This window comes from Trichosurus vulpecula, chromosome 8, assembly GCF_011100635.1.
Source record: "Trichosurus vulpecula isolate mTriVul1 chromosome 8, mTriVul1.pri, whole genome shotgun sequence".
Classification (NCBI taxonomy): domain Eukaryota; kingdom Metazoa; phylum Chordata; class Mammalia; order Diprotodontia; family Phalangeridae; genus Trichosurus; species Trichosurus vulpecula.
Window position 1 is genome coordinate 100590092 of NC_050580.1, and position 13220 is coordinate 100603311.

At 37.2% G+C, this 13220-nt stretch overlaps 1 protein-coding gene across 1 annotated transcript in view; it reads right to left on the minus strand.

Annotated features, from left to right (window-relative positions):
* Positions 1-13220, minus strand: part of NHLRC2 (NHL repeat containing 2) — an 84249-nt gene that overhangs the window by 62479 nt on the left and 8550 nt on the right. The gene's annotated exons all lie outside the window — the stretch shown is intronic.

Below are 13220 nucleotides of genomic sequence, written 5' to 3' on the forward strand. Positions count from 1 at the left end.
TTCATGGCTTGGGGGTGTGTACTATCAGGATGGCACACACCATCAGGCCACACTGGCCCTAGGTATGCTGCCTCTCCTCACTTATGTGTCTACAATAATTTATATATGCTGTCTCTATTTCTTCAGGAAGCGTTCTCTAACTCTTTGGGGTTCTGCTGAAATTCTGTTCTCTACAGTCTTCCTAAACTCATAGTCTGTCTCATATAGCTCAGATTATGTGGTATGGTGGAAAGAACACTGGATTTTGAGCAAGGAAGACCTCAGTTTGCGTCCTTGTTCTAACATTAACTCTTTGATCTTGGTAAGTTGTTTTTGTTCCTTGTTAATTCATAGAGAAAATAGGCAAACTAGGCCTCAGATTTGTTGTAAGGATCAAATGGGAATGTATTTAAATTACTTCAGCATTTTAAGGGCCAATGTTTCAGTCAGTGAGAAAATTCCCTTCACAAATACCTATTGCAACCTGCCTTTCTACAACTTAACAGATGGTTTTATTAACTGCACTGGCTACAAAACAAACAAAACCCCATCAATTGGTGACCAGTTTTCTGGTTATAAGCATCTTGAATTATGCTAGGTCAGTTCTTGGACAACAGAGAGTCTGACATTGGTACTATACTTAAGGCCGTTTTTGGCTTGGATTTGGCAAACTTGTGCTCCACTGGCAATGGGAGGGAGGAAAGAAAGTTTAATCTACTCTAAAAAGAGGCACTTGGGTATGTGTAATAAAACACATTATATGTAATACAGTCGCATTACAGGTAGAGAGGTGGGTTTAGAGATCAAAGTTTGGAAGTCCTTGAGTAAGAGGTGATGGATGAAGTCCTGGAAAGAGGCAAGTTACTTATTTTTAGGCAGACAAAATAAAATTGCATCAATTTTTAAATAGATACAAAGACAAGTGAAAATGTTTGAACAGTAGGCCTAAAAAATACTGTCAAAAACAGAAAATTGATCTTCAAAGTATGGGAGTACAAGGTCCAGAAAATCTGTGAAGTATTGCATCAATATTCCCATGTGAAAAACAATTTTAATTCACTTATCATCATGATCAATTGAGCATTTGATTTTAGTATTATTCAACTTGTCAGAACCTTAAAGGGAAAATAACATGAGTAATACTTGGCTTGTTTTTTAAATATGTAGTTATGGTACAGCAGCACTATAAATAAAGCCTCAGAGAAACTAATGACTAAACCCAAGAGTTCAACCCTAGAGTTCTTAAAAGTTAAACTTTACTAAGAATAAAAGCTGGCTGTCAGGTTTGGTTATTTTCTTCCTAAATAAATCTTTTTTAGAAGGTATCTTAATAATCTTCATGTAAATGAATCATGGCTTTGATAGTATATTAACAATTAAAAATGGAATTTTCAAAGGGGGGCATACAATGAGCATACAAATCAAACTGATCTATTCAATCTCTGAACATATCACAAACATTCATGCCTCTGCATCTTTGGTCATGCAGTCAATTCTTTTTTCCTGGAATACCTTTCCTCATATCTAAATTTTATTTTTCCTTCAAAGTTCAGCTTAAATTCTACTTCTATTAAACCTACCTTGACCATAGTGATTTTTTTTTACATATTCAACTTTTTTTTCACTTTCAATTATTTTATTATTTATTTAATATTTTAGTTTTTGACATTGATTTCCACAAGATTTTGAGTTAAAGATTTTCTCCCCATTCCTACCCTCCCCCCCCGACTACAAGATTGCCCTGTTCTCCAGTCAGTCCTCCCTTCTGTCATCCCCACCCCCCATTCCCTTTCCCCTTACTTTCTTGTAGGTCAGGATAGATTTCTATGCCCCATTCCCGATATATCTTATTTCTCAGTTGCATGCAAAAACAACTTTTTCTTTTGAGCATCTGATTTTAAAACTTTGGGTTCCAAATACTCTCCCCTCTTCCCTTCCCACCCCAAGAAGGCAAGCAATTCAACATAGGCCACACATGTATCATTATGTAAAACACTTCCATAATAGTAATGTTGTGAAAGACTAACTATATTTCCCTCCATCCTATACTGTCCCTCTTTATTCAATTTTCTCCCTTGACCCTGTCCCTTTACAAAAGAGTTTGCTTTTGATTACCTCCTCCCCCATCTGCCCTCCCTTCTATCATCCCCCCATCTTCCTACCCAATTGAGTGTATATGTTATTCCCTCCTCAAGTCAAATCCGATGAAAGCAAGATTTACTCACTCCCCCTCACCTGCCCCCTCTTCCCTTCCAACAGAGCTGCTTTTCCTTGCCACTTTTATGTGAGATAATTTACCCCATTCTATCTCTCTCTCTCTCTCTCTCAATATATATCTGTCTCATCCCTTAATTTGATTTTATTTTTTTTAGATATCATCCCTTTATATTCCACTCACCCTGTGCCCTCTGTCTATATATATGTATATTCCCTTCAACTACCCTAATACTGAGAAAGGTCTCATGAATTACACACATCATCTTTCCATGTAGTGATGTAAACAAAACAGTTCAACTTTAGTAAGTCCCTTATGATGTCTTTCTCCTGTTTACCTTTTTATGCTTCTCTTGATTCTTGTGTTTGAAAATCATATTTTCTATTCAGCTCTGGTCTTTTCACTGAGAAAGCTTGAAAGTCCTCTATTTTATTGAAAATCCATATTTTGCCTTGGAGCATGATACTCAGTTTTGCTGGGTAGGTGATTCTTGGTTTTAATCCTAACTCCTTTGACCTCCAGAATATCATATTCCAAGCCCTTTGATCCCTTAATGTGGAAGCTGCTAGATCTTGGGTTATCCTGATTGTGTTTCCACAATACTCAAATTGTTTCTTTCTGGCTGCTTGCAGTATTTTCTCCTTGACCTGGGAACTCTGGAATTGGGCAATAATATTCCTAGGAGTTTTCTGTTGGGGATCTTTTTCAAGAGGCAATCAGTGGATTCTTTCAATTTATATTTTACCCTCTGGTTCTAGAATATCAGGGCAGTTTTCCTTGATAATTTCTTGAAAGATGATGTTTAGGCTCTTTTTTTGATCATGGCTTTCCAGCAGTCCAATAATTTTTAAATTATCTCTCCTGAATCTATTCTCCAGGTCAGTGGTTTTTCCAATGAGATATTTCACATTGTCTTCCACTTTTTCATTCCTTTGGTTCTGTTTTAGAATATCTTGATTTCTCATAAAGTCACTAGCTTCCACTTGCTCCAATCTCATTTTTAATGTGGTATTTTCTTCAGTGGTCTTTTGCACCTCTTTTTCCATTTGGCTAATTCTTCCTTTCAAGGCATTCTTCTACTCATTGGCTTTTTGAAGCTCTTTTGCCATTTGCATTAGTCTATTTTTAAAGGACTTATTTTCTTCAGTATTATTTTTCTGTATTTTTTTGGGTCTCCTTTAGCTAGTCACTGACTTGTTTTTCATGGTTTTCTTGCATCATTCTCATTTCTCTTCCCAATTTTTCCTCCACTTCTCTAACTTGCTTTTCCAAATCCTTTTTGAGATCTTCCATGGACTGAGACCAATTCATATTTTTCTTGGAGGCTTTTGATGTAGGCTCTTTGACTTTGCCGACTTCTTTCTGGCTGTATGTTTTGATCTTCTTTGTCACCAAAAAATGATTCCAGAGTCTGAATCTGTGTCCTTTTTTGCTGCCTAGCTATGTTCCCAGCCAACTACTTGACCTTTGAGCTTTTTGTCAGGGTATGACTTCTTGTAGAGAGTGCTTTGTCCCAAGCTTTAGGGGCTGTGCTGCTGTTTTCGGAGCTACATCTACTCCACTGTCACTGCAAGTTCTGCCACAGCAGTGCTCCTGCTCCCCCAAGAACCGCCAACCAGGATTGTGACCCAGATCCAAGAAGGGCAAAGCAAGCCCTGCACTCCTGCTCTGGTCTGCCCCTTGATTCTTCCTACCTCATGGGCCAGGGACTCCAGAAGCAGCTGATGCTGGAGCTCTGGAAGCAGCCGCAGGAGCAGACCTGTACCACCTCCACCACCCCTAGGGTTGGGGCCAGATCTCTTTCTAACCCGATCTAGCAGTTTTCCCACTAACTTGCTCCATGGTCTTTGGCGTTTGTGGGTTGAGAAGTCTGATAACTGCCACGGCTCAATAATTCATGGCCCTAAGGCCTGCTCCAGGCCGACTCCCAGTGTGGTCTGTCCTGGCACGGCCCACACTGGGCTGCGCTCTGCTCCCAGCACTGTGCAATAGACCCTTCCCAGCAACCATCCAGGCAGTCCTGGGCTGGAGACCTGCTTCCCTCTGCTATTTCATGGGTTCTGCGGCTCTAGAATTTGTTCAGAGCTACTTTTTACAGGTGTTTGGAGGGACCTGGGGGACAGCTTAAGCAAGTTCCTGCTTTCCAGCTGCCATCTTGGCTCCATCCACAGTGATTTTTTTTTTAAGGGATTCATGTCTTCTACCTATAGTGCTCATTTGAAATTTATCATTTAGAATAATAACATATATAGTCTCCAATAAATTGATTGGTATCTAAAGGTCTTTAGAAAATTAATCAACCACACATTGTACTGAAAGTTATGTGTTCATCACTGGGTATGTGGAGGAAGAATAAAAATATCTGACAATGACCTTTCGCTCAAGACAATAACTTAGCTAGGGAAACAAAACTGAACTATCCTTATGATACTTTGATTAACAAATCTTTTGAGAACAAAACTCTCTTTTACAAAATTTCCTCAGTCACAGGTCAACAATGGCTAAAGTTGAAGAGTAATAGTGGACAAGCTAGCCTAAAGACATACTCCTGGTGTCTGAGAGGTCTAATCAGAAACCTATCACCTATTTTTCGCTTCCTCACTAGGCTTTGGTTTAGACTTAATGGTAGGGAACCAGAGCCTACCTCTCCCGTATGGAAAGTATGATCTGTGCCAAAGTACAGTAAAGAGGAAGGCATAGGTGTGTTAAAGGTGTCTGACTGTCATGATGGAGATCTCAAAGAACAATCCCCTCTAAATGGTAAGGTCCTCCAGATTTTCTTTTTTGAAGATACCAATGTGCAGCTTGCATCAAGTCCCCAAATATTGTGGAGCTTCCAAAATTATATCTTTCATTACTCAAAAATTTAACTTACCAACCCCCAGCCAACTGATGAAGAATTCCTGTTTTCCATACTATCATGTAAGACTAGATGGACAATGTAGGAGATTTATTCCGTTAAACACACACACACACACACAAACACACCCAAAAAACAAGCTCCAAAAGGTCCTAAAACTTCTTCCTCATACTTTGAAACTTCTTATGCTCAAGTAAACCTGACTCCCTCCATAAGACATTGTATCCTTGGTTACTTTCTCAAATACTGCAAACTACCTGACCCATGAACCAGAAGATTTAGGCATATTCTTGGCTCCTCAATGCCACTTTTAGCTTGTGCCACCATCACCAAGAAATTCATCCCCTTTAGGGTATACCATCTATACCACTCATTCTAGATCCTTGCTGTTACAATCAACTGGTCACCTGATTCACAGTCTTCTCTTCTCTACCCCAAATTTATTATTCATACTTGGGTACTCCAATATCATACTAATAATCTCTTTAACATGTCAGCCTCCTAGTACTTAAATAAGCTCAACTGTGATGAACCAAATCTGTACCCCACCTCGGGCACTACAGGGATCATACCTTAGATTTCACCATCATTGATAAGCAGGCTACCATTATGGTCTTAAATTGGTATTCCCCTCGCTAATCATAACCTCTTGGTCTTCAATCTTTTGCTTGTCTTCCTAAATCTGTTCTTCACTCCCACTATGATCTTCTATCCTAATAATCCTCCCTACCAGTTCATTAGTCCTTCTTTAGCCTCTTCATATACTTTACCCTGTAGCTGACCAGCTCAATAATACAGTACACCATTCTCTACCCTTGCATCTCTTGCCACCATTCACCCATTGCCAAATCCCAATTCTGAGTTACCTCCACCTTCTATCTTCTCCATTTTTATTCAAGTGCTACCAAATGAGACTGGAGAAAGTCCCATGAAGCTGCCAAGTCAGTAAGTTCACTACAAACTCATGTTTCTGGATCTCGACTAGATTGCTGCTACTACATGGAAATCCTTTTAATTCTTCTGATGCTGGAACTCACCACAGTGGCCATTCCAGATGTTGTTTATCCACAAGCCTCCTAGAGCACTTATTCTCCCTCTACCTCTTAGTAGAGAACTTCGCTCCCTACTTTACTAAAAAAGTTAAGGCCTTTGAGCTCCCTCACCTGCCCTACTTGATACCACAAAACCCTGATCCTTATCCTTTCAGGTGTTTGTGTTCTCTCCATCGCAAACTACCTTTACCTCTGTAAAGAGAGCGTATCATCTAAGAGAATGAAAGCTCCTTGACAGCAAGGATTGTTTTTGTCTTTGTATTTCCAGCACCTAACCTAGTGACTTGCATGGTAGGCACAATAAATCTTATTGAATTAAATCTTGATATATTTTAATTGGTTGTGGTCAAAATGTGCACTATGCAAAATAAGGAACAAGGATACAAAGATTAAGAAGAAGGCTTGACAGAAGGAAAGGATAAAAGGAAGGACAGATTAAAGGAAGGATTGGTCTTAAGCAAAACAAACTAAGTATGCAAGCACAAAAATATTTATAGCAGTTTTTTTTTGTGGTGGCAAAGAAGTGGAAACTGAGGGGGTATCCATCAATTGGGAAATGGCTAAACGAGTTATGGTATATAAAGGAGCTAGAATAATATGCTGTAAGAAATGAAAAAGGGGATGGTTTCAGAGAAATCTGGGAAGATTTCAATGACCAGAATACAGAGTAAAGTGAGCAGAACCAAGATACAGTAACAACAATATTGTAAAGAAAAACAACCTTGAAAGACTTGGGAACTCTGATCAATACAATGACCAATGATGATTCCAGAAGACTCAAGATGAAACATACTACCTACCTACCGGCCAAGAGCTATATACAAATACAATAATTAAGATAGTCATGGATTTTTGATGAAAAAAAAATCATAAAGGTAAATGGGTTTAAATCATGGAAAAGTATGGGTAGTGGAGGTCATACAAGAATATGACAAAGACTACACTGGATTTCTTATTTTAAAATAAGTTTTTATTGATGTCTTTTTTTGTTACTATAAAACATTTTCCCCCTCCCAGAGAACAATCCCATAACAAACAGTATTTTTTTTAACACAAAAAAAAGAAAGAGGAAAAAATCAGCCTAACTCAATGATACATCGAAAAACTCTTAAAATATATGCAATGTACAATTGTGGATATTCCACCTCTGCCAGGGGATGGGATGGGATGTCTTCTCCTATTCTCTTCTTTCAAGCCATGCTTGGTCTTTATAATTTTGCAATATCCACTTTTGATTTTTTTGTGGTTGTTCTGTTTACATTATTGTAGTCACTGTGTATATTGTTTTGTTGGCTTTGCTTATTTCATCCTGCATCATTTCTTGCAAATCTTTCCATGCTTCTCTGTATTCATCAAATTCATCATTTCTTACCCCATAGTAATATTGTTATTTGTGTACCAAAATATGTTTAGTCATTTCCTAATTGATGGGCATCTTTTTTTCTCCAATCCTTTGCTATCACAATATAATGGATTTCAACTGTACTGACAGTTTAAAATTTTCTGTAAGCTGGCTAAATTTTACATATAACATTTCAACTTTTCTGTTTTATGTATCTGTTTCAGAGTTGTAAAAAACTGAAATAGCATGTAATCATTTAAGAAAACAGAGTTACAATAAATATGCTCCTGAGAAATCAACTTTAAAGAATTATTCTATTATTCTACATAATGAATTGACTTTTCATTCATAAATTACACATAAGTTGCTTTTGGAAAAGTGGGGTCTGGGAACTGATGAGTGCATCCCAAAATCAGGAGATTATAGGAGTAGCAAGAGAAAAGAGATATTCCAGTGACAGAGAGGCAGAGAAGTATAGAGGATGTCATCACTGTTGTTATATCTTTCTTCTTTTCTGTAGCTGAAACAACAATTAGAAAAATAATTCTTATTTCCTCCAACTATGAAAAGCAAAAGGGAGAAGAGAGACAGATTGGAGATAGAGAAGAACAGTAAGTCACAGAGGAGAAAGAAATGGCAATGCATCCAATTTTCTGCTTTAGTGGGGCTAATCTACGCCTCCTCTAACCACTCATTAACTCAAAACAGGTCCTAGAAGAGAAGTCACCAGTACCTTGGCATTTTTTCCACACTTAAACCCTAAGGAAAGACTTGCATTGTTAAAATCTTTGCCTCTTCCTCACAAAAACCCTCTATGTTTTAGAAATGTATTATTATACATTCAATTCAATATATCTATACCTTGTTTTGTATATTATTTAACAAAAATATTTGGCATGTTGAGTTATTATATATGGATACCTGTATTTACTCAGAAGTTAGAAAAGAAATTATTCAACATAAGCATTCAACTTTTATTCCATAGAATTTTTTTAACCATTCATTTAGCAATTAATCACTCTTCTCAACCAAAATGCAAGTTATCTTTAGTTATATCTTGTTAAATATAACCAATTTAAATACTCACAGGTATATACACTTAGCAAGTACTTTTTTAAAAGGAGGTTCTTAGCTTATTTTCCAAAAGATTTTTGCTCTTATAAAAACGTGAACAAACCGCATTTAGAAAACTACTTTTTCCTCTAGCATTGGTTGACATGCTAATTTTGGGAATTAGGTAATCCTACAGAATTTTTGTATCCTCATTTTTTTGGTGACTGGATAGCATAAAAATGTAGCTATAGGCCAGTTTGATACAAATATATGTGTTGAATTATCATGAATTAGAGCAATGACACATACAACTTAAAAAATATCTTTCAACGCTAGAACCACTCAATACTATAATCCATCTTTTATTTGGTGACTAGGCCTTTGAATATTTATAATTTTCTTTTATTCTCACTGTAAAGATGATTGTGGTTAATTACTGTAACCGGATGTACACGGCTTTAAGGCTTTATTTTACAGAGAGGGGAGACTAGTTACAAAGTTAATACTTGTTGAGGCTATTTTTGAATTAATAAGTACTTCCTCACACAGCTGACCATTTTTGGCTTACTGATAAACATGAACTGAATATCCACCGGAATTTTAAATAGCCTGGGGAATGCCACTTCAAGAACAGAAATAGTACCACTGCAGATAAGAACAAAGTCATATCAGATAATGATGTGAAAAGACATTTGATCCAAAGAAAGCAAATTTTATTTAGTAAAAACCCACTGCAGTTATATATGGTAAACTCTAGGTGTTTCTGCTTCTGTTAATATAAATTTGTAATTTTCTCATCATTAGAAACATAACTATTACACTTTCCAGCTACAAGCATTTTAGATTCTGTGCCACAGTATCGAAATATTGAGAGGAAGTCAACCTACATATACTGAATGCTCCAAATATTTGGGCAGGTGTTGGGACAAAAAGGAATACTGCGATCTAGGTGCTGAATTCAAAAAAGAGAGAAAAAGCCGAGGGCTGGTAGGACCAGATATGGAGAAGAAGATATAGTTGAAGTGAATGTAAAAAGAAGAGAAGTTGCTATGTGAAAGGGGCAGAAGGATGGTCTAGAAGAAGCAGTGAAGAATAAAAGTTGCTCGTTCCTCTTCCTAGACCCACGTGTCAAGGTGTGTGAGAGAAGGTACAGGTAGAACTATAGAGGGTAGACTAAGATGAATGGTGTTCTTGAGGAAGAGAGATTTCTGCAAGTGCAAGATGGAAAAAGCATGATGTCTGAGATGAAGGAAGGTTTATTAACAATAGAACAGGGTACATGGAAAGATGGTTGGGGAAGGTGAAGGAGACGGGGTGGGACAAACAGCCTAGAAATTTAGGAAGGGTAGGACTGAGATGGATGAAAGTGGAGCAGATAGTGCTAATATAAAAAGGGAATTTTCACTAGGTAGCCATTGACTCGGAATCATAAAGATTAGTAAATAATGAAGGAATCTGCTAGCATTAGGATGAAGTATTCAACTATAATTCCCATCTACTGTGTGTCCTGTAATGAAAGGAGGATAATGCCACTGGATTCTCTCTCAAATGCTGGGGTAGGATGGGCATCAGAGATAGGAAATAACTAGTAATAAGTACCCCAGGATACTGACAAACTCACATTCAGCTCTAGTTTATTTGTCTTCTTCCAAGACAGCACGTGATAATTGCACTGTTAGAAAACACTACATGTAAGGTCATGGTTGGCTCCTGTTTGGAACTGGCGCCTAAGGCCTATTACTTAGCTGATGCTCTGGTGCTGGGCACAGAAGACTGGCTGATAATTCAAACACTGGTCCTGTTTGGCGTCCTAATGGTAATGGAGAACTGAAACAATGTTGATTTTTCTTAACCATGCCTAAAAGGCAATGTTTTATTAGTGCCACACAGAACAAATCTAATCCCAATTCTACATGAAAAGCTTTCAGATACTTAAGAGATAGATACACCCACCCAGCTCCTTCTATCAGTTCTCACATGGTACAAACTTGAGGCCATTTGCAATGCTGATCAATCTTCCTTGGAAGCATTCCAGGTTATGGAATGTTATAATGTGCTATCTGGGCTTGAATGGCTAATTCTATACATTCTTAAAGATGCAGACATGGTACCATGCTCTGCAAAAAGTCTTTCCTGAACTCCCAACTACTAGTGCCCTATCTCCCAAACTACCTCGTAGTTAAGTTCTTCATGCATTTATTAAGTAACTTTATTATATTTGTGCTGTATATATTTTATATGTACTTGTTCTCTCCTCTATTAGAATGTAAACTCAATGCAAGTAGCAATTGTTTTATTCTTGGCATTCCTAACGACGCTGGTTACGTTTTGTTGTTATCGGTCAGTCATTTTTGGTCATGTCCAACTCTTTATGACCCCACTTGGGATTTTCTTGGAATTTTTATTGGAACAGTTTGTCATTTCCTGCTCTAGCTCATTTTACAGATGAGCAAACAGAGGCAAATGGGGTAAAGTGATTTGCCCAGGGCCACTCAACTGGTGTCTGAGGCCAGAATTGAACTCTGGAAGATAAGTCTTCCTGACCCCAAGCCCAGCACTCTATGCACTGCAGCACCTGGCTGCACTTGTTGGTTACGTATTAGATCCTTAATCCTTGAAGACTGACTTTCTCTTTTGTGTGATCGAAATGATCTAGTTTATCCGTTGCTTTTTCCCCTTATTTGGTTAGGAATTTACCTTCTCCCCATCGCTATGAGAGGAATATGATCTTCTTCTCCTCTAATTCTTGATTTTTAATATTCAGGTCACTTACCCACTTTGAATTTGATAAGGAATACGGTGTAATGGGTTGGTTTGAGTTTCATTTCTTCCAGATTGCTTTCTAGTTGTTATCAAGTAGGGAGTTCTTTACTAATTTATGTTTTCAGGTTAATCTAATACTGAATTACCTGAATTCCATTATTTTTGATTCTCCCTTATCTAGGCAGTTCCACTGACACAGACTGAGAAATAAAGCATTTGTAAAACGTCTAGCAAATATCTGCTGAGTTCTCGATAATGACTACTGACTGACAAGTTGGTGTTTCAAGGTATGACACATCAGAGGTAAAAAATTCTGATATTTCTGTTGTGCAAATATATTTGCACAAACATAGTATGAAATGGATTCCTTGGGTGGTCAATTAAAATTATAACTAACAGATGTAGGACTAGGAAGTGGTTTGAATAAGCTTTAATTATCAATCATCCTTTAAGCAAAAACTCACCTCAGATTCCCATCTCTTTTGGCAAAGTTTAGTCACAGCTACACATTCCAAACTGATATGAAATCGATAGATAAGCAGTTTCTAATTGTTTCTGCCTATCCTCTTTTCTCCTCTAAACTTACAAGATGCCTTTCATTTTTATGTAAATTTTATTTTCCATTATGCCCCACAGATAACGCTTTTTTACATCTTACAAACTTCCTTTCTTTCTCCTCTTCAGTTAACTAAGAACTATTTGAAATCAATTAATCAAGAAGCTTTTATTAACAGCCTACTACATACCTGGTGCCAGACCCAAGTAAAATAGTCTTTGCCTTCAAAGAACTCACATTACTTTGGGGAAACATGTACACATGTAAATATAAAATATGTATTAAATAAACAGAAGGAATTTTGAAAGGGAGACACTAGGACCTATTGGGGGAATCAGGAAAGGTGTCATGTATGAAGTGGCATGTGAGCTAAGCCTTGAATAAAATCAAGGACTCTAAGTGGCAGAGGGAAGGAAGGGGTGTATTCTAGGCATAAGAAACAGCCTGGACAATCACAGGAACCAAAAACACCCAGGGTGCAATGTGTACAAAGGCAAAGAGACAGGAGATGGACTGTCAATTGTAAGGAATACCAAGAAGGTCATTTTGGACATCAAGTATACAAAGGGGAACAGTGTGAAAACTATGAAAGGTAGGTTGTGGCCGGGTTGCGAAGGGCTTTAAATGCCAAACAGAGGAGTTTGTTTTTGATCCTGGAGGTAATGGGGAGCCCCATTAAAAATAAATTAGAATTTTTTTCTGAATTATCTTTTTATGAAACAAAAAGCCAATGATGGAAGAGAAATCTAAAAGTAGAGATTTAAAATAAACAACTTGTAGATAATACTCTGCAATCAGCAGCGAGGGGGCATAATTTTTTATATCTTCAATATATATAATACTGCATAATAGGTATTCATAAAGATGATCCTTAAGGAACTATAAAATCACCAAAGAAAGATTAAAATTACATTCCATAAAGAAATACTGATTTTTAGGTCTGGAAGAGCCCTTAGAAATTATCCAATCTAACCCCCATTTTACGGATGACAGAATGATCCCAAAGGCATAAAGTAGAACTCAGCCTTCTAATTGGAGTCCAACATTCTTTCTACTATTGTTAATTACAAAACATAATAAATCACAACTCCCTATTGTCTAAATAATTCAATTAATGAAAGTTTTACTGTACCTGCTACTTTTTCCTTTTGGTACATTCCCTCCAACTTTCCTACTACTCATATTCTCCCTTTACTCCATTCTGTGAGGTTTCCTCAAATATTCTGCATGTTGCTGAACATCTATTCACAAGCCATGGCAGATCACCATACTGGGAAATACTGGGTTACACGAAACAAACTTTATATGTGGCTGTGACCAAAGAAAAGGTAACTGTTATAATATTTTGTAGTATCATACAGTCTGTGTCAGATTATATTTAAATAGGCAACAATAAAACT